The 22429-nt window shown below is 43.3% G+C and overlaps 1 long non-coding RNA gene across 2 annotated transcripts in view; it reads right to left on the bottom strand.

Moving 5' to 3' along the window:
- The window catches only part of LOC146861781 (uncharacterized), an 819473-nt gene that overhangs the window by 277933 nt on the left and 519111 nt on the right, over nt 1–22429 (bottom strand). For both annotated transcript variants that reach the window (XR_014978049.1, XR_014978048.1), the window contains one exon: nt 13331–13391. This is a non-coding gene — a long non-coding RNA (uncharacterized LOC146861781). The remainder of the gene's footprint in view (nt 1–13330; nt 13392–22429) is intronic.

Here is a 22429-nt window from a genome sequence, read left to right as displayed (position 1 = left end):
AAGTCTTACAGCCAGGTAAGCCCTTTTGTACCCATGGGAGAGGGCTGGACAGATTCAGTGGACCCTCCTAGGGGAGGGTCAGGACAGAGGGGTGGTTACACCCATGTCCTTTGTCCAGTTTCGCACCAGAGCAGGAGCCAATGGCTCCTTGAACTTGTTTGAGTCAGACTATGCACAGGGACACCAAATGTGGCCCAAGTGCACATTTTCAGGCACTCTCAGAGTGTACCCACCCAGCCCCAGTACACTAAATCCTGTCTGGGAGGTGGTCTCACCTCCCTGTGACAGGATCCCTATTGTGCTGCCTTCCTCTGCTTGAGTTTGGCTCAGCAGCTGGAGGGCAAAAATGTGTCTCTGGTCGGCAGCATCCATTTTGTGCTGACCCGGTCGAGAAGGCTGGCACCGGCTAGACCAGTAACCCCATGAAGCTTGCTCTTCAGAAGAGTGGAATCATACCCCCCACACCGGTTACCGGTGTGGAGGTATGATTCCAAGGTGTTTGATACCAAACACAATATGTTTCTATCCAGCCGTTTTCAAGATAGCATTTACTGTGAGGTTATAATGCACCTCTACCTATATGTGCGGCTGAGTCACAGACAACCCGGGAGAATGGTCTCCGAAGGCTGCAGAGAGGCTCTGCTCATACAGGTGCAACCTCTCACATAAAACCCAGTGCCCTGCCTTCAGGATTGACCTGCTATAGGGGTGACTTATACGTTTTAAGTGTAGTGACCAATAGATATAGTGAACCGATATCTAAAGTGAGTGGTGCAAGTACCAGCTTATACAGGTTGCAGTAGCAAACCTGTTGTTCCATTTTGCATGGCCTCTCATGGGTGGCATAATACTTGATTCAGCCCATGGGAGGCCTCTGGGGTACCTATGCCCTGGGTACATGGGTACCATATACTAGGGACTTATAAGGGTACCCCTGTATCCAATCTGGAGTGTACCAAAGTACATGTGTAACAATTTAAAGGAGAAAGCAGATAGACTGGGGTCCCGATTAGCAGGATCCCAGTCAGACTAGTCAAAAACAGTGAGACATCAAGCAAAATAGGGGGGTAACCATAAGAAGCAGAACCTACTTTCCTACTCACCCATTAGACCATTGATCCACTTAGCCCTCCTGCCTCCCTTAATACAGACTTTGCTGGACCTGAAATAAGGGTCAAAAATCGCTTTAGCCCACTGATAGATCTGGAGTCTTGTGACTGACTGACCCCTGTTGAGTTAAACCCTCATGTGACCAAACCTCATGAAACAATAAATCAGAAGGGGGCGATCTTAATAGGGGGAGGTAATTCTTTTTTGAAAATAGGAACTTGAAATGTATCAGGTCTTGGATTAAAGTGGGGAAATGCAGGATATCTTATGTTTCCAGGAGACTCGGATAGTTGGTCCAATTTTTTGATGGGTATCGATCATTTGAAACGGCAGAAGTACCTTCCCTGACAGGAAGAGCGAGAGGTGATATGGTGATGTTATTATGAAATACGCTGACCCTAAAGGGTTTGGGATTGGCTATTTACTAATTATTAGAATAACAATTGTGATTGGAATATGGCTTCTGTAGTAGATTTATTGGGAAAAGAGATTGATGCCATTTGCGGAGAACCCTCCAAAAAACTCAATAATATCCTGTGGGTGGGAGGTTTTAATTTCCTCTCCTGTAAGCATACGATGAATACAGTCTGTGGTTAAGTTGACATTGAGGCTGACGCAACTGCCCATTTTACATAGAATGACTATGGCAACTGGTTAAATAGGATGTTATTGATTTGAAATCTGGAGATAATTAATATGATAGATCCAGTCACAAGAGGCTTTGCAAAGACATTTGTATGCAATGAGTATGAGTCAACTATACATTTTGTCCTAACTTCCGAATCCCTACGTGGGAAAAATACCCAAGCTGATCCCAAATTCTTTGCAAACAGTGATCACACAATTCTATTGTTATCTATGACCTGGGAGGGTGGTAACACCTTGGTAACAACAAATGTCCCAAACCCAATTCTTGCCAGAAAGAACAGTTTTCAACTAAAATGGAATAAAATTATTAAGAAGAAAGTGGTTTCATGGATACTATCTAGAAAGTTGATTGATTTGATTTGATTGATTTTAAATTTGTAAAGCGCAGCAATCACCAAAAGGCGTCAAGGCGCTATAGATGACTGTCCAGAAACACCAGGTCATAGTCCAAAAGAAGATATCTATAAGGAGAATAACCATGTCTTAAGAGCCTTCCTGAAGGGCAGGAGATGGGGAATGGCTCTTACGTTTAGTGGAAGGGTGTTCCAGAGTTTGCTAGCAGACGTAGAAAATGCTCTGTTGCCCCATTGTTTTCTTTTAGTTCCTGGTACCGTGAGTTGTAGTTGAAGTAAAGTAGGAAGGGGTCTGGCTGGGAGATACCGGCCAAGCATAGTTTTCAATCTTGCAGGGTATGGGAGGTGAGGGAGATCATTACTTCCGTCTTGTCCCCATTAATTTAAAAACAATTACATGACATCCATTCTGCCACTTTGGTCATGCAGCTAGAGACCTTCTCTGCATTGAGCATGATGTTTTGGGGATTGACACCATGATCTGAGTATCACCTGCATATGACACTACCTCCATTGCAAAATAATGGATTATTGCCGCTAAGGGTGCTACATAAAGATTAAAGAGCGTGAGGCTCAAGGATGCGCCCTGTGGCACACCACAGGGCAAGGTGAAAGCCTCTGAGTAGAAATGCTGAAGCTTCACCATTTGGGATCTATCCTTGAGGAAAGAGGACAAGAGAGCTAAAGCTTGATAAGAAATGCCAAGGCCTTGGAGCCTATTCAGCAGCAGGGTGGGAGAGATGGTATCAAATGCGGCTGATAGATCCAAGAGTATCAGCGCTGCCCCTTGTCCCTCATCAACTCAACGCCTAATACAGTCAGTGGCTGAAATGAGAGCAGTCTCTGTTCCATGGTGTTTCAAGAAACCAAACTGAGAGTCATCAAACCAGTGTTGAATTTCCGCAGTATGCATCAAGTGGGTATTAAGGTGTATTTCCAAGATCTTTGCTGGGATAGGAAGCAGAGAGATCTCGCGGTAGTTCTTACAATCCATACTATCCAGATTCCTTTTTTTTTTAAAAGAGGCCTGATGATAGCTTGTTTCCAGCTTTGAGGATAGGACCCAGATCGGATCGCATTGTTCATTACTTTACAGAGAGGTTTGGCTATAGTATTTTCTACCATGTGAAGGACTGCTGGAGGGCAGGCATCTAGGGGTGATCCTGAGAATATTTTCAGAAGGTATTGTTCAGCCAGCTCAGGAGAGAGTAAGGGAAACACTGAGAGACCTTTACTCTCTTGGTTTAAATCTGACAGTGGCCCTTCAGATGTGAGCAGGGGCCGACTGGTAGCGATTGGCTGTGTAGGCAGAGTAGTAGTTAGACCAAAATTGGTGTAAATATCCATACTCTTGGAGTGGGAGAAAGTTGCTAGTTGGTTACAAAATACGTGGAAGCTCTCTGGCTTCGTATTGTGATGCGAGGCCGAGAGCAATTGCACTAGCCTGAAGAGGTCTTTGGAGGAGGGGGAATTTTCGATTTTGTGGGTTCTTCCATTAGAGCTAATTTATATTCCTTAATATCCCTTTTATATGCCATTCTTTCCTGTTCATTTAGGGATTTTCTCCATGCTCGTTCTTGACGATGACATGCTTGTTTAAGCACCCTGAGTCTATCATTACACCAGGGTGCTGAAGGGAAGCGTATTTTATGAATGATTTTCTTTAGAGGAGCAAGTTTATTGGCTTCAGTCTCTAGCCATGCAGTGAAGGCCTCCGCCCAACTTTCAGATTCATCTTGGATTACACAGGGTATGTCGTTTAACATCCTGGCTAGAGTCTCAGCTGAGACTCCTTTCCAGTTTCTGGATTTGGCCATAGGGTGAGAAATTTTGTTTTTTCTGGTTGCTGGGAGGTGGCAAACTCAAAGGCAACTGTATAGTGTTCTGACAAACAGATAGGGATGATTTTGTGTTAAACTACTCTGGTATCATTATTAAAACTCCCATCCAAAGTGTGACCTGCCTTATGTGTGGGGGCTAATACTAATTGTGACATTCTAAACTTAGCAAGGGTTTCTAGAAGGGTACATGTGTCTTAGTTGTTTGTCTCTTTTAAGGGAAAATTAAAATCACCCAGGATGGTCAACCATCTGTCTGCTTAAAAAGGTTCTCGCAGGCGTTAATGTCCATGAGGAATGGGACCTGGGGGCCTATAGATCACCAGCCCATCAAACAAATAGGTGGCTGAGGTAATCAGTTTGAAATGTAGGACTTCACAGGTTTGTAGGTTGAAGTCTGATTCTATCAGTCATTTAAAATGAGATTTAAAAATAACGTCCAAGTCTCCACCCATACGTCCCACCCTGTCTACCCTCTGGATAGAGTAATTAGCCGGGATTGCATCTGCTAGGTCTGACCCAGATGCATTGTTGGCCTAGGTTTCAGTAATGAGGACCCAAAAAGGTTCCAGGTTTGCTGAAAGAAGAGCAAAGTCCAGCTTGTGTGTAATGAGGGAACGGGAGTTTAAAAGAAAGCCACTATAGCTCAGTCCTTCGGGGCAGGAGTTACCAAGTTATTTGGAGGGTTTAATAACTCTGCAACGGTATGGTGTTTGGACATAAAGGCACACTGTAACCACAGGATATGCATACCTGTTGATGCTGGTCGAAGAGGTTATCAAAGGGGATGGTGGCGCAAGGGCAGTGATTCCAACTTTCTCTGACCTTAAGCAGGGTTTCTCTAGAGTAGCTAAAGCAGAATCCCTGTTCTCTAGCACAAGATGCAGGGTTCCGGGCACCGGGCGCAGTTAGGATGCGGCAGGGCGCAGACGGGCTTGCCTAAGGAGTACCTTCGGCGTGTCCGCCGACCCATGGAGATTAAGTAGAAGTGTCTTAAGGGACACTTGTGCGATAACTGCAGGTAATTGCCTCCCCTCTCCGAGACCTGAAGTGTCTCGAGTATCCTGTTTCCCTCTGCATCACTCGAGGCGAAAACTGTTCGCGGCGGACCAGAGAAGTATGGCTTTCAAAGGGGTAGTGGGACAATAGATCAATGCCTGAAATTGAGCTTGACAATTGCAAAAGATACAGCGGCCAAGAGCGGGCAAACTTTCATGGCTTTAATGGATCTATTGGCCGCATTTAATTGCGTGACCCACCCCAAGCTACGGCTGATAATGGGGGAGATGGTTATAGATGTAGTGATAATTAATTTCATTCATCAGATATACTCACAAGCTACTGCATGTGTGAGCTAGGCAGTGCACAAGATCATTTCAGATTTTGAGGAGAGTCAGATAAGGCTGTGTCCTCACCCCCTTTTCATTCTCGATCTGTACAAATGGGATAGAGGCTGCAGTCTTAGGGTCTACTTCAGACGTCTCCTCTTTTAATGTAGTTCCTCTATCAATATTGGTGTATGCAGATGATGCTGTTTTAATAGCAAGCGGTACGAAAGGGGGTGGTGATGGACGGAGCATCAGAACTAATCAAACACTCACACCCAGTCAACAGATCTGGGTTTGATCCATCACCGTTCTTTAGCCCACTCTGCCACCCCAGTTCAGACATGGCCATATGCAAATCAGTCTGACCCTGTGCCTCATGGGAACAGTCCAGCCCGAACTGCCAAGCCATGCCTTCCCTGGACTGGAAACAAGCTTCCTAGGACAAGAACAGAGATGGCCTTACAAAGACTAATAGCAGTTTACGTAGATTTCATGAAAAGCTTTGACCTGCAAATGAATGAATCAAAATCCTTTGTACTAGTGGCAGGGGCATGTTTCAAGAAACTACCAGCATATATATATGGTCTCAAAGGCAGGAGTTGGTGGACACCATCCCTTACCTAGGGGTCCTGTTTGATAAGATGCTTTTACCGCTAAATATGGTGGCCAAGTTAACCTTTGTAATGGAGAGAAGCCTGATGACCATCTTCAGCTTTAATAAGTAGCTGGGGTCTAAGCCCATCGAGACAATAAAAAAGGTTTATAGTGCAAAGACCATCTCCACCGTCATGTACGGGGCAGTGGTTTGGGGGATGCTGACAATAGATTCCCTGCAATGCGTAGATGACGGTTTCCTTAGAAGGTTATTAGCCCTTGCCCACAGCTGCTCGATTACAACTGGAATACTGAACTCGGTTTACCATATCTATCTGATGCTATTAGGCTATTCAATTTGGAGGAGGGATACTGTCAATCTAACTTAAACTATCATTAGAGATTGTCTTTTGCTGGATAATGTACATAAGATTGTTTGGCTGCAGTATGTGAAATCCACACTGACTTCACTGGGGTTGGTAAAGTTATATACAGATCCTAGTAGCTGCCTGAACTTTCCCAGAGCGAGAACAAAGGAAATCTTTTTGACAAAGGCAGCATGTAAGAGAAAAGAGAAAAATCATTTTAAATCTTCTATAAGGTTATATCAGATGACCCCTCCCACATCGCAGAGGGAATACTCGTATTTAGAATTTGTGGTGAATCCACAGCATGGATTCATCATGTTGAGTTTCTGACTCAGTCTAATCCCCTTGATGATGGGCTTTCCAATGAAGAGATATTCTATAGCTGATTTAACAGCATGCCCATGTGATGGAAGTTCTGAGCAGTTTGATCTTCACATAGTTCTTTTTGCAGTTTTTATAAGGAACAAAGGATGAGGTACATTCTCCCTCTTCTGAGTAAATACAATTTTAGACAATGTTGCTCAGTCCTTTATTTCATTAAAAAATCAGTGACCCATTTCCATTTGTATGCTCTGCAATAGCGACATTTCTTTGGTCCTCTATGAAATGGGGGAGAGATTTTATAGATTGGGTGTCTTGAAGAAAGACAAAATATGGTTGTAGTTATATATGTTGGCACTTTACACTTTATAAAACCTATATTATTGTCATTGTACTTTTCTGTAATACTGTGACCGAACACTATATGACGTATGGCGAAGCCCTATTTGAGGTCATCCGCCATATGGCGAAGCCCTATCTGAGGTGATCCGGATGGATGTATGCAACAAAGTAGGTTGGATCTCCAACGTAAGGAAGTCGATGTTAGCACTAGGCCTCCAAGCACACTGGGACAAGCAGGACCCACCTAGGAAAGAAGAGATTAAGTGTCTCTATTGGGAATGGGTGGATCATCAAGAATCCTGCAACCCACACCTGGGGTGATTAACTACAGAATTTTATCTACACAAGCAGTCCAGAAATTAAGAGCCCTTTTTTAGATATTATTCAGGTCCCTCGGGATAGGATGTTATACATCCATTTTAGGTTTGGCACACTCCCCGTCTGTGAGACAACATCTAAATGGCACCCAAGCAATTTAACACTGAGAGATTGTCCATGCTGCAAGGCCCCAGTAGAAAGTGTTGTCCAGGTTATGTTTGCCTGCCAGGCGTATAAAACGCTGTGTCAGAAATGACTAAAACCGATCTGCTGGCAGCTGGGCACACAGGACTATAGGGCTACCCTGGGCATTCTCAGATCGGATCCCAGACCACTCTTTGCATGCAGCTTGGCCAAGTTCTTAAGTCATGCATGGCTTATCATACGTAAGACCCAGGTAGGAACGCTGCAGCAGCTTGCGGTATGAAGGCTATTCACTGCTGTTGTAGGGCTCTTAGGCTGCTACCTGAAGATTTTGATATATAGATTATGCACTTTATAGCTCTTAGTCTTGCCACAGTGTTGTCAAAAGGAGGGTTGGAAATTCCAACTAGGGCCCACTGGGGATCGTAACATGGGTCCACATGAAGAAGCACTAGATAAGGAAGCATCACAATGCCTATTCTCCCCATCTTAACCTGTTTTTTAGCATGTTTTTACTCTTGAATTGTATTTATAGTTTTAACGCTTATCTATCGATTTGCCTACTGTATTCTGGGTGTTATTGGACACTTGATGACTCGTCTACACATATCTACTTGCATTGTGCTGTCGTATGTATTGTTTACTTTTACATTGTTTAAATTCGATATGGTGTCTTATAGCTTTGAATGACATGAGCCGTAATTAAATAAATAAATAAAGCTTATAACTAAAACTATATGACTTATTTATAACTTAGAGGGTATTACGCACTTTAAGAAGTGTCTATTTATGGTGTTAGCTACTGTTTTAAAGTTTTAAAAGGGTTTTCCTAGATTTTAACTTGTCTTATCAATGAACTTGATCTGATATTGTTTGTTTCATTGTTTTTATCCTGTGCACTTTACATGCTGTGGAAACACTGTTAAATTAAAGATCTTTTGATTTGATTTCAATTCACATAGCCAAGTCAAGTCAAGTCAAGTCAAAGGAAGCTTTATTCGATTAAAACTAATAATCATAAAAGCACAATATCAGTTCATAAATATCAAACAATGTAAAACATATAGGTCTGCAAAGTTAAGAGGAGTATCCTACCGGACAGGCTAAGAAATATTTTACAGTGCAATGTTTTTACATAATAATAGTCTTTAAAAAACGAAGAGACAGCTAGAATTATAAACTTTTCCCCCAAAGAATGAAAAATTAAAAAGGCAGGACGACACTGTTTCATCCCTAATATTCTCAGTGCTGGGACTATCCACCGTTTCCTTTGATAAATGTAAAATTTACAGAAGAATAAGAGATGCATAGTAGATTGTGCCGATATACCATCACAGGGACAATTACACAGTTGCCTGGACCAATCATTAATTACAGGGAAGCTAAATAATCTATGTAAAATAGACATCCTGAACCGTGTCAATAGAAATCTATCAAAATCAGAAGCTACATGTGTTAGGTAGGGCTGTGTCTTAAAAGTGGTGAGAATGCTTTGATGCGCTCGAACCAAGGTTTTATTAATTTCTCTATTTAATCTATTATTTTCAAGATAATGCAGGCAGCTTAATTTTAGTATTTTCCTGTTTACTTTAGATAAAGTACTAGGCTTATCAAAATATTCTTGGTGGCCCAATTTTCGTGATCAATCTTTTATGTGCATGAGCCATCCTATCTGGGAAGCCCCATCTAACGCGCAGCAGTCACAAATCACTTGACGATTTAGACTAGTCTGTTCTGTGGTCCATATATGATACCAAAGAAGAAAGGGTTGAATCCCAATTATGTCCTCTATATAAGATAGTCCCAGCTCAGAATGACAGTTAAAAATAGAGGTGCTTACTGGGAGAGCAAGCAAATTTCTAAGGAATCTATTTTCACACTTTTGTAATGAGGTCACATCTACGTATCCCCACAAACCTGCTCCATAAGTTGCAATTGAAATGCACTTAGCTTTATAAATGGGGAGTAGTTCAGTGGGTGGATGTCTGTCTAATTTTTTACTAAAATTGCTCAGAGCTGTTAAGGACTTCTGGAACAATAATCTTCGTGAGTTTACGGCCTTTGACCATAGGCCCGTGCGGTCGAAGAGGACCCCCAGATACGAAAAGGTGTTTGTACAAGTTAGACGATTCTCATCAAGAAACAAGGGCCGGCTCCTACTGCTTCCCTGTCCACATTTTAAAATAAAGGTTTTTGACGGGTTAACTGTAAGTCCCAAATCAGACATAAATTTTGCAAAACTGTCTAAAACCATCTGGAGGCTATTCGGGGTGCCGGCCATAAGCACTGCATCGTCTGCATACATTAAGACGGGGAGAGGGATATTCCCTACCCCCGGCAGGTCCTTACATTCCTTTTGAAGCATCGAGTTTAAATTGTTAATATATAAAATAAAAGGGAGGGGTGCCAGGACACAGCCCTGCCTCACTCCTTTCCCCACAGTAAAGCGATCAGAGCACTCCCCCTTTGTCCCATAACGCACCCTAGCGTTTGCCTCAATATAAAATTCGCGCATTAGGGAGATCAAAGCTAATTCTAATCCCAACTCTTCTAGAATCAGCCATAGTTTATTGTGAATGACACAATCGAAAGCCGCGGACAAGTCCACGAAGGCTAAATAGAGCGCACCCCTTTTGGCCTTACTGTATTTATTAATAACTAATTCCAGATTTAGGCACTGGTCAATTGTTCCCAAACCTTGCCGAAAGCCATATTGAATATTACTGATAATGGATCGCTCGTCTGCCCAAAGCTGTATTCTGGATAGAATTGCTCTCCCTATAATTTTAACCGTGGAGTCCAGGAGTGAGATAGGGCGATAACAGGCAGGTTTGTGCCTGTCCCCCTTTTTAAAAATCGGGACCAGGATCGATTCTTTCCAGGTAGCAATAAAACCCGACGTTATACAGGCATTAATGACATGGGTTAAAATGAGTCCCCAAAAGGCTATATTATGTTTAAAAAGGTCCACGGGAATGCCGTCTGGCCCTGGAGCTTTACCGCACTTACTAGATCTAATTGCCGTCTCGATCTCTGACAATTCCATTTTAAGCTGAGAGTGCAGGTTAACAGGGTGGGATATTATACTAACCCCCTCCAAGTCGCTAATACTTGTTGCAGGGGAAGGGGTGGAATATAGTTTGGAATAATGGTCCACCCATTCCTTCCCTGTTATGGCTATTTGAATACTTGCTCTCTCTGTGTCAGCTAAATACGGGGCGTTTACCGCTTTCCAAAAAGCAGCAGTATCTTTCATTTCAGATGCGGCTCTGAGATTTTTCCATGCCTCCTCCCTGAGGCTATTTTTTCTTGCTTTCAAAGTATTTTGATAAGCCCTTCTTGCTTCTTTTATTATGTCATTGTTTCTAGGCCTGCTATGGAGGGCAAGTTTAAGGTTTGAGTGCGCTTTGCTACAACTGTGGTCGAACCATCCCTTTTTTGGGATGGATTTCCTGTTAAGATCTACATGTAAATAATTTCTTATGATCTTAGATAGATCAAGAAACCCCTCCACTATCTCGGACGCTATGTGGCCGCCGCCAGAACATTTACTAATCGATTCGCTACAATTGCTTAGAATTGTATTCATCAATAAAACTGGATCAATCTTTTTCCAACTTAATGTGTATCCATTTTGTCTCGTCAGAGTGATGTCTTCTATGCAATAGATCGAATGGGCATTGCCTGTGATTGATTTTTGATATAAATTGAAACCAATGCTTTGTGGAAAGTGATCGCTAAGGGCAATATCATAGGTTTGAAAATTAGTAAGTCTGGAGGCATGTCTTGCTGTAATTAAAATGAAATCAATGGTCGAGAAAAGACCGCGTCCATTAAAAGTTGAACTAAAAGAAGCCGAGATCTACACAGGGTGTTTGCAAAGCCCAAGTCACCTGAATGCATGATGTTATTTAAAATCTCTCCAGGACCACAGTGATTAAAGTGGGGGAAACTAGACCCACGGCTGTATCCCAGGCCGCAAACTCCAGTGTCCCAGTGTTGGCAGAGACTAATGTTAAAGTCTCCGCCCCATATTATCAGTCAGTCATATTATCAAGAGATCTTTACAGAGAGCCTCCTGAGAGTTGTTGATGTAAGTGGATATAGCCCTCAACGTATCAGCCTGATGTTTACGCAAAGCGTTATTATAAAAGTTCACTATCAATATGCTAGAAGATCTATCAAGATCAGCCCTTATAATTAAGAAGCGAAGATCCCTAACCAGAATAATTATGTTTGACAAATTTGTATGATAGGCTACATGAGTAGAAAGACCTCCCATTGATCTTCCACGCGTTGATGCAACTGCAGGAGAAAAAAATGTCTTAAACCCATTTACATGAATCGGATCTTCTGCCCATGTTTCCAGGAAACATAATATATCGAACTTAATTACAAAATCTGTCCACTGAGGGTTCACAATCTTGGACTTCAGGCCTGCAGTGTTCCAGAACAATAAATTACAGGTATGATCTGCAAGTTTCTCCTTAATCATGTTTTTACTTAAATCTGCTAAGGAGGTGTGTCCCAATATAGGAAGTATCTTTGGATCATTTTCCAACCTAAGAACAGGCTTAACCGCCACCCCAGGGCCATTATCATCCACATCAATAATGGTGTTAATGATGGGCAGGGGGAATACTTGTTTGGCATCCCTCTCAACTTCGAATTCAGTGGTTATGTGAATATTTACCCTGTCATCGGTAGAGTTCAAAACATTAAGACTCTGTGTGGGTGGACTAAGATCTATTAGATTTTCAGAGTTCAATGATTCCAGGCTCTCTCTTTTCTTAGGACGTCAATCTACCTGGTCCAGGTGGGAAAAGAGGTCATAGCGATTCTGAACCGGAATGTTATAGAATAAGTGCCCTGGGGGGAACTCCCGTTCCTGTCTGTGTGGATTACCAATGTTCGGGGGCTGATAAAAGAAACCCAGTGGGACCACAGTGATATCATTCGAGGAGTTAGGGAGCAAACTCGCTTTGGACAAAATGTAATGAACCAGCTCTATTGATTTAACGGTCAATATCACGCAATCACACCGCATTGATTTGTTACCCTTCCCTAACCAATGCACTCTTCTTGCCATTTTAAAATTAGAGAACAAGTTATCTTGTAAGCCGAATTTGGAGCTCAACCAAAAGAGGGATTTATTCCTTAAAGTGTCCCAGTGTTCTATAGTACCAGCACGTAGGTGCGGGACATTAACCATAATCACGGTGTAAGGAGCCACAGCCGGAGGAAGGTCCAAAACTGCCTTAGAATCCACACGTAGATTGTACTCAGACATTGAATGTGAATGTGAAGATATTTATATAGCGCAAATCACCAACCGGTCTCTAAGCGCTTGCTTAGGGAACCCGTCCTGGTATTCCCCTGTGAGATAACCCAGCAGGGCATCCACAAGGTGAAAGCCAGGCATCCCACCGCGAGGGGCCATTGTGGAGATTAAGCAAGCTATTGCCCAGAGTCGCAGAGTGTGAACCCATGAATCGAGTATGCACTGGAGCGAGAATTATCGAGTCCATGGACAATTTATGGACACAAGACCCAGCCGAGCCGGGAATTGAACCCTGGTCCCAGGCTGACCACTGCTTCCAGGTCTGCCTACTCTAACCAGTGAGCCACACTTCTCCACAATGGGGCATTTGACACCGGATAAGTATGTGGTACTGGGTGAGGTTTCTGTTGCTGGTTTGATCTTGATGTGGCGACGGGGTGATGGGGATGCCGCTATTTATCAGGTTTGGTGCTTGAGTTGGGGCCCTGTCAACCGGGTCAATGGGCGGAGCACTTTGGCTCTGTCAACTGCACATACAACTTTGCGCTACTTCTGTTGTAAAACTACATGTAAGGTTAAGCTTCTTTTTGCTGACTAATGATACCTCTTACACATCTCACCGCAATCAATTTACGAGAACACAGACAATCCTTACGGAGCACAGAAACAATCAGGTGACACTCACTGGTTGTATTTGGGATCTCTGAAACTCGCTTCCTCACCACGGGTGTATGGATCAGATCCAGCTACAAGACAAAAAGATGGTACATTGCTCTGTGAATGCTGAACATGTACACTGTGAACATATGAAGCACAATACATTGACTCCACAAATGCCCGGTATTGTCTGTACATTGGACTTGTAGCATAAGTCATGTTGCAGTGTATTCATATAATACCAGGCCCCTTACATATCAGATGCAGAGAGTGCACACAAGGTACAAGACCAGCCTAGCTTGCTACAAGGTGCGGGGTGCCTGGCTTTGATGGCTATGTGAACAGTCCAATTTGACTGACCAAACTCTGCATAGTATGATAATGCTGGGCCTTCTCAAGTCAATGCGTGTTCTTTACAAAGCAACACACATCAGACAGTACCCATGCTTGTTTGTCTTCTTCACTTCGATTCTTACATGTGACCAGTGAACTGGACTCATTCTTGCAGCGGGCTGTATCTTTGCTTTAAGGAGAATGAACTGGTGAACCGACGTCTTTCCAGATCTCCTGTAACCTCCCATCTTCCCCTGCCCACATGTGCACAAAGATGTGGATAGTGTTGACGAGTCACCTAATAACTCCGGGATCCAAGAATTAGTCAGACCGAATAGTTAGAACAGCTGTTTAACTGGTCAACCGGCACCCCTTACACCGATCATTGTGGTTAATAAACCTAGGGGGGGCAACGTACATCCATGCGGGGGGCAAGTGGGGGCAACGTCCATTAGTCATCTTTCTAATCCACTAGCTGCCGGACTAGCCACTCGAGGGAGACCAGGAGGTGTCGAGCTGGTTAACCAAGGGATGGGCACGAAAAGAAAGTGCCAACCACCTGGGGGGAAAACTAAAAGATCAAGAGCTGACCCGACACCTAAGAAGATCGTAGTTGATCAAGAAATGACCAAAGCAGATTTAACGTGCATCCTAGAATCCCTACAGGACTCCTTTAAGGTTTTGAGCTGGGTCCAATCATCCAGCGTTTGACTCAGATTGGAAATGGTATCTCTGAACTCTCTGAACTTAAACATTGTGCACTGCCAAGGGGTGTAGCTACTAACCCATTAATGGCACCCTCAACATCGGATTGTTCCATTGTGGGTGGCCCACACATGAATACTAGGGAACCCTTACCTTCCCCTCTAAGGTCATCAAGGGGTAATGTACATCTGCGTTTGGTTCTGCCCCCTCTGCGATCCATACTGTACCAAAACCAGGTATAATTTCTGGCCCAAAAGAAAGTTTGGCTGCACTGGGCCAATCCATACAGGAGAGTAGCAGCCTTGGAGAGCAATTTCTGGGGGGAGGGGAGGGCCCTATGCAAAAGTATATACATAACCTGCCTGTTATTCATCTGCCAGCAGAATCAACCCCCATATGTCCTGATATTGGGGTATGTGCCAACTCTCCCTCAGGGCACCAAGGAGGATTACACTCAATTGAAGAACAAGGGGTTACATTGGTTATCTTGTAACACGGTCCTAGGAATAAGGGTAGAGAAAAACATCAACATGGTGCGACAGGTCAATTGGGTTGGCAGTTCTAGTAAGTAGTGGAATTGTGATTGTGTTATCATTAATTGTAATCAACCTCACATCGCAGAAAGGATTCTGTTTTCGACGGCAAATAGCACCAATTTTGGCCTCAAGACATCCATCACGGCTTTACCTCTTAGTTTCTTTTATAAACCTGAATCCCTGGGGCAGAATCACATGTCAAATATTTTTAGGGCCTCATTAAACAGTTATACGTCATCATATCCATCTCCCAGGAATTTGAATTTGAACTGGGCTCCAGATCCAAATTGTTGGAATTGGACTGCATATGGCCGGCAGGAGCCACCTCCTCCTTCTACCTGGAAACTAACAAATTGTTTTGCACCCCTGGTCACTTTGGATGCTTGAGATTGACTTAGTGGGCCTGCTTTAACAAACCCAGTGACATCCACTAACCCGCAGGAAATTTCACGGGCAAGTACCGTAGTACCACAGTAGTATGTGATGACCTCATCCTCCCTAAGATCAATGAGGGAAATCCGCTGCCGGTAAATGCGCTCCCTCCTGTTGCGATGCCTGTCAATCAATCAATTAATCAGGGAATTGTAAGCGCACTACTCACCCGTGAGGGTCTCAAGGCACCAACGTTTGCAGCAGGTACAATACCCCATGAGGGTCTCTAATGGCGCTTTGCCTTTGCGGTGGTGAGGAAAGGAGTGGGTGTTTGTTGGGGGGGTGTGGTTGTCTCCTTGCGACTCCCAACTACAAAATCAGCACCTCCATGGTGTAGTTCTGTGCGCAACACTGTTCTGTCCTGCTTCTCTTTATATGCCAAAGCCAATGAGTGATTCCCTATGCATGGGTTTCCGAGACACATGAATTTTGAGGCTTTTGGGACTCTGTGTGGCACTTGCCGGCAATGCGTCACTTTTCAAATAGCTTGTAAATATCAATGCACTGGTCTAAGAGTTGTAAATTACAATGAAATACCTACCTTACATATATTAATAATTACGTGATAGAGTAGGTTCAGGTGCAGGTACAGTTTGACACAGGATTCCAAAAAGTGACATATTGGCCTAGATGCATTACCGATAAAATGTGGAGTAATGACAGGGCCACCAATGCGTTAAAAATAATGGCGCATTGCCGGCGCAAGCTCCTTGTAAATAAGCCCCTAAGCCTGAAGATAAAAGGTCTGACTGTGTCAAATCTGGTTTCTACATCCGACCCAAGGTGCCCAAAGGGTAGGATGCCATATTAAAATAAACGGGCATCATAAAAGATGTTTTATATGCCCTGATGAGGGAAAAACTGTCAATTTTGTTTTTCCCCAGTGTTGAACATTAGCTCAATGGGCTAACAGGGGAAGGCTTTATTTGAAATAGTCTATCTTTTGATAGGAGTTAGTTTAAATAATTATTCAAAGTATGAAAATAATAGTTACAATACATCCAGCAAAGTTGGCAAGGTTGGAGTAATTATAATTATTGCATGGAAGTAGTTTTAGAACTGTTTTCCTAAAGTTTCCTAAAATAAGCCCTGTAGCAGCCTCTTCTGATTGGCCAGCCTTTGACAGGCTGAGAAGCACTGCTCTGAGGTGTGAAGTGACCTGGGCTAAGACAAAGGAGACATCTGGGGGGAGGAGACCTGCAGCATCAGATGCCAGGACAGAAAGGAGGGCTGGGTAGCCTAACTGGTCGTCAAAGGGAAAAATACTGTGAGGACGGGGAATCAGGCCAACCCCTGTTTCCTGCACCCCCAGCCAGATGGGAGCCCTTGTAATTGAATCAGGAGAGGGGCTGGAAGAGGAGTGCAAAGAAGAGTTAGTCACACCTGTGGGTGGGCTTTGTAAAGACCTTACGCTCCAGGAGAGATTTTCTCCATTTTGATTTTTGTGGAGCAGTGATTTCTGGGACAAACAAATGGCACACTTCAGGGGAGGTGATAATCACAGAGGGTGACACTCTGCATACCATTGATTAGGAGAACCTCCTTCCTTCCAGCCCAGAAACTAGAACAAACATGGGTGAGCTGCTCAGCAACTCAGATCACTGATTGGAAATATCAAGAAAAGAAGGTCTGCCCTGCTGAAGCCCTGGTCTGCACCACAAGAAGACTGCACTCATAAGGATTGTACCCGCTGCAAACTTTGAGCTTCACAAAAGAGGACTGAGCCTGGCTTCAAAAGTTTTAAGGAGTAGACTCCCTGAAAGCAACAGGTACAAAAGAGCTTCGAAAAGTCACCTGTAACAATTCCATCAAGACAAGCCCAGCTGACAAGCATCACCTGGACTGTGAATGATTTGAGCAGGTGCATTGTGGGAATTGTAGTTACAAATCTCCAAGAGGCAAATCAGAGCTTCAGGACCCTTATCTGATGTTGTGGACCTTCAAAGACCCAAAAGAAACATCTGTGAGAAGAAGGACTGCCCTGCTGGATTCTTGGACTGCACAAGTGAGGACTGCACTCATAAGGACTGTACCTGCTGCACTCACAAGGGCGTAAAGGATAAGGAGAGGATTCCCTGATCAGCAACAGGTAGAAAACTGTTGGAAAGGCTACCTGCAACATCAACAACAAGGACAACTCCAGCTGACAAGCTTCACCTGCATTTTAGTTTGATTGACAACGTGCATTGTGAGTTTTGCAATCCCAAACCCCAAGAGGCAAACCAGAGCTTTTGACACTTGGCTGGGGCTGCGGGGCACTTTCCTGCATCAATAAACACTTTTGGAAGTAAGTGTAAAAGTGTTACTTCATGGACAGCCTGATTCTTTGACTTTTTCCCAATCCACCACAACCTTTTTTAACCCCTTGAATGCTATTTGTTTTTAAGAAAGAATTTTATTTTAAATCTTTAAAAAATCATATCTCTGGTCCCCATTCATTGGATTCTTGACATTTTGATGTCATTTTAATCATAAAAATATTTCCTATTTTTATAAATTTGGTGTTGGAATTTTATTGTGTTTTGTGTATTACTTATTTACTGTATTGGTGTTTTTAAAAGCTTTACATACCTGTCTCCTAAGTTAAGCCTATCTGCTCGCAGCCAAGTTACCAAGGGTTGAGCAAGGATTAATTTATCAAGAAATTAACTGGAACTTATTTGTGATTGCGGTGTTGTTCATTATGAGCTGTAGATACCTACCTGCACCTACTATTAAACCATCTTCCAACACATGACCTCCAAGTAAAGCCTGCCTACTCTATGTCATAGCTACCAGGATGCTGAGCTCACTATAATTTATTGATTATACCGCTTCGCCCTGAGAAGGATTGTTGTTATTATTTGAGGTGGCCTACCCCCTTGTCTAATGCCCCAATTTCTTACCCCTATTACATGGTACAAAATGTACCCAGGGCCTGGAAGTGACATGGTACTAGAAACATGGCCTCAGGCTTACCATTGTAGCCTGAATGGACCTGTCAAAGTAATCCCACTTTGACAAGTAAAAATGTCCCTTTTAAATATTAATATGTCATCAATCTGTAGGCCTTGTAGCGCACAAGGTAGGGAGCATAGAATTTAAAAGTAGGGCATGTAGAAATTTAAAGTTAGCATGTCCTTGCAATGACTAACCCCCAACAGCTATTTTCATTGTAGGAAGGCTGGCTGGCCCATAAATAAACACTTGCAAGCAATATTAAATACTTCTTTTGTATCTCGAGAAAGTAACCAGCTCGAAAAAGAATTGAACAACTCTTTTTATTAGTTAATAAAAATCCAATTAAATGGTGAAGTTGGATGTTTAATAAATATTAAGAAAAAATAACCTTAAAAAGTTATCTTTTCTCTGCCTGAAGTTCCAGGAGGCTAATTTGCATTCACGCATGGCTACTCTCAGCCAGTGATTAGCTTTGAATAGGTAGGAATAAGGTATGCAATGCCTCCCAGGAGCAAAAATATTGGCTAACCTGAATGGATAGAGATGACTCCTCGGAAATCAACTGAACATGCATGGTCGGTTGTGGGGGCAAACTTTTTGACACTAAAGTGTCAAATCCTGCTTGAGCATCAAATCCTACTTGGCAGGTCTGCAGTGTTCAAATATAACATTTGAGGCACACTTGAAAAGGCCAGAACAGAATGTGCAAGACAATTCTTAGTAACCACTGTCTTGTTGCTGAAGGGCCCTGTTCTTATCCTACCAGACCTCTGTCTCTGGGTTTGTTGTGGGTACAGTACCTGCTCCAAACTGGATCTTAGTTTTAGATGCGGAAGGATACCAGGATTACCATAGTACACTCCTAACACATACACACACACACACACATTGCCCTCAGCCCATGTTTTGTGCAGTTGAAGACTTTCACCATCTTGAAAATGTCCTGATACATTGCATCTTGGGATGGTTTGAAGCATGGCAAACAGGAACGATTGAAATAGTGAATAGGGCTAGCCCCAGGAATTTATCCCTGTTGGTTAGGGATGGGCCAGTAGTCATCCCACCCACTAGCTCCTCCCAGGCATAAATGTGGTATCTACCGGCACGAACTTCAGGACACATCCCGCCTTGTGGAAGATAATAAGAGTATTGGACTTATTGTCTGTAACCTGAGAGGAGCCTGACGACTGGTCCTGTTCCCTCTTGTACCCAGGATAAAAAAGTTGACTCCAAGGGGTCCTTTGGGTGGCCTTCTGTGTGGCTACAGGGAGACAACAAATATCAAAAGACCTTTCCCTGTAAGTATCCAGCTAACCAGTGGCAACTGGACATGGCCTGGTCCAGCTGCTTTTGAAGTCTACACTATGCTCGTTTGTGTTTAGTGGTTTGCTGGTACCTCAGGACCTAGGAACGTAGGGTGGCAACAAAGGTCATACCACCAACATAGTGGCACGTGTAACGTATATATGCCACCAAAGGATCCAATGTCCATCCTGACGAATGTCATGTACTTTGTTGAGTGACTAGGCAGAAACATGTTGATGGTTTATTTGGGCTGGGGTACTAGCTCCCCTACTCTACATGTCTGTTTTTTGATACAAAGTAGCAGTCCACAAAGTATAAAGGTTAGATTGCAGTACCACATTGGTTTTTAGATTGAGTTTTTGTGCACAGATCCGTATTTACCTTAAAGTGCCTCCCTGATTCCAGGGCATAGGCTCACTCTTCATCAAACCTGGTTTTTGTGTGGGGAGTCCTATGATGAAGCTGACACCTGTTGGTGTGTGTAGACATCCAGTCACATTTTTGTGTATGTTTAGAAGCAGGCTGGTATGACATAAATATGTCAAATAATGTGATAGAATACAATAATAATAAAAACAAGCATTGGCATAGCCAATAGGTCTCGCTTTTGGGACCTTATAAGTATTTAGTTATGCAGCACAATATCCTTAGTGCAACAACACCAACTGTTGCATGGCTAAACACTTATAAGGTCCCAAAGGCGAGACTCATCGGCTATGCAACACTTGATGTTGTTGCACCAAGGATATTGTGCTGGATAACTAAACACATATAGGGTCCCAAAGGCGAGACCTATTGGCTATGCCAATGCTTGTTTCTATATGAAAATAATCAACAATATTCATGGTCGGAGGGTGTCTATGGTCTTTCTTCCCTTTCATTAAAACAAGCAAAGTAATGAAGTCACTTTTTAGTTGCTGCAGCTTGAGGCATTCAAAATGGTCTCATCTGGGGAGACAAATCATGTAAAATATTTTGGTGGGTTATTTCTGGTTTATTGCCAGTGGGTTCTCCTCCCTGTCCAAGTCTCCATGTAATAAAAATACAGGAATGACACCGAAGGCGTGGAATTGGCGGTGTAATGACTCCTCCCTTGGCTTGGCCTGGTTATGTGAGCTGGAGCCAGAGAGGAGGGTGCACTGACTGCCAGCAGCAGTGACGAGGACGAGTCCCCAACAGCGGATTCTGTCTGGACACTGACAGAACCTCCACCTGATGTCTGCTGCTATGGAGACCCCGGGCCAGAAGCGCAGCACCCAGAAAGGATGTACTCCGCTCTGGTCTCCCACCCGCATCACCTGGCTACAGGAGAAGGAGGAACTGCAGGACCTCAATGACAGACTTGCGATCTACATCGAAAAGGTGCGCTCTCTCAAGTCAGAGAATGATGGACTGCGACTGCGCATCACTGAATGAAAAGAGACAGTGAACCGTGAGGTATCGAGCATCAAGTCTGCTTATGAGGTGGAGTTTGGGGATGCGCGCAAGACCCTGGACTCTGTGGCTAAGGAGCGCGCGCGCGCCTACAGCTCGAGCTCAGCAAAGTGTGCGAGGACTACAAGGAGTTAAAGGCCAGGTAAGGCGACTGTGAAGCTAGCAGGGTTGGACAGGGTGCTAATACTACTGTGCTTTTCCCTGGTAGCCTGGAGCCCTTGGAACTGGTTTTCAAAGCACAGGATCACTCCTGGTATATCTCTCACTTTCCTCAGCTCAGCAGGGTTAATTGCAGCAGCCATATGGAGGCTGCAAGAGAGAGAGGGGTAGAGAGAAAGAGAGAAGAGACAGAGGAAAGAAGGAGAGAGGGAATGGGTGGCTGGAAAGAGAGTTTGGGCGGGGAAACCAAGAGAGAGGGGCAGGTCTGAGTCTCTTTGTCGAGGCTGATTGTGGTTCCCTTGTCTGGGGCGAGCAACATCTTCTGATTTTTAATCGCTCTTTGCACTGCACATGTTGCAGACTGCTAGTGCAATAATTAATTTATTAGCATCCACACATACTCATTTAATCGAGCTCAATGAAGGAACGGCTGGGTCAATTGTGCCAGGATTCAGGCGTGTGACCTTGAGCTCTCACAGGCAGTTTTGAAGAGACATTAATCTGCGGACTCTCTTTGCAGTTACTACTACTAATAATAATTATTAGTATTGCTGTTATTAATATTTAAATATTAATAACATATCCAATAATATTCGCTGTAATATTGGTTAAATAATTACTAGTATCAAATAATCATTTATGCGCACAAATAGTTTTGAAGAGACATTAAACTGCTGAGTCATTTTGAAGTTATTATTATGAGAATATTAATAACTCCAATATTAGTAGTAGCAAAAATCATGATAATATAATTAGCAGTATTAATGTAATAATTTATGTGCCAGACATTGTCGGACAAACTAAATTGTCAGTGTGTTAACCGGATCTGACAGCTGCCAGTCACCGTCAAATTGTTCTTGCAATCATGACATGCTGAGTCATCTCGAGGGGTTGCAAGTTTCAGGCATGTGTGTGTTAGCGTAGTTTGGGTGTGTAAAAGACGCATGCATGGATTAGGTCGGGGAGTACAATACTGAAACTTAAAATATTTGAAATTTAAAGTGGATTTTCTACAAAACTTGAAACAAGCAATAAAAAACTCGAGTTTGACAATACCATAATTCACCAGGGTGGAAGGAACTCATTCTAAAACTTCTGTGATTTGAATGCAAGCCTAACAGAACCTAAAGATTGCTAATGGATTTTGGCTTTCGAGGTCCAACCCTATGCTATTCTCTCCCTATAAACATTCGAAATTGTACCTCCTTTTTCCAGTTTTGTAAGCTGTTGACTATTTTAACATCACTGCTGCCACTTCCTTTCATGTAGCGCTGGGAAATCCC

Source organism: Triturus cristatus, chromosome 2_2 (assembly GCF_964204655.1).
Source record: "Triturus cristatus chromosome 2_2, aTriCri1.1, whole genome shotgun sequence".
Taxonomy (NCBI): domain Eukaryota; kingdom Metazoa; phylum Chordata; class Amphibia; order Caudata; family Salamandridae; genus Triturus; species Triturus cristatus.
Note: the sequence above shows the minus strand (reverse complement) of the source record. Positions and strands in the feature narration are given on the sequence as shown.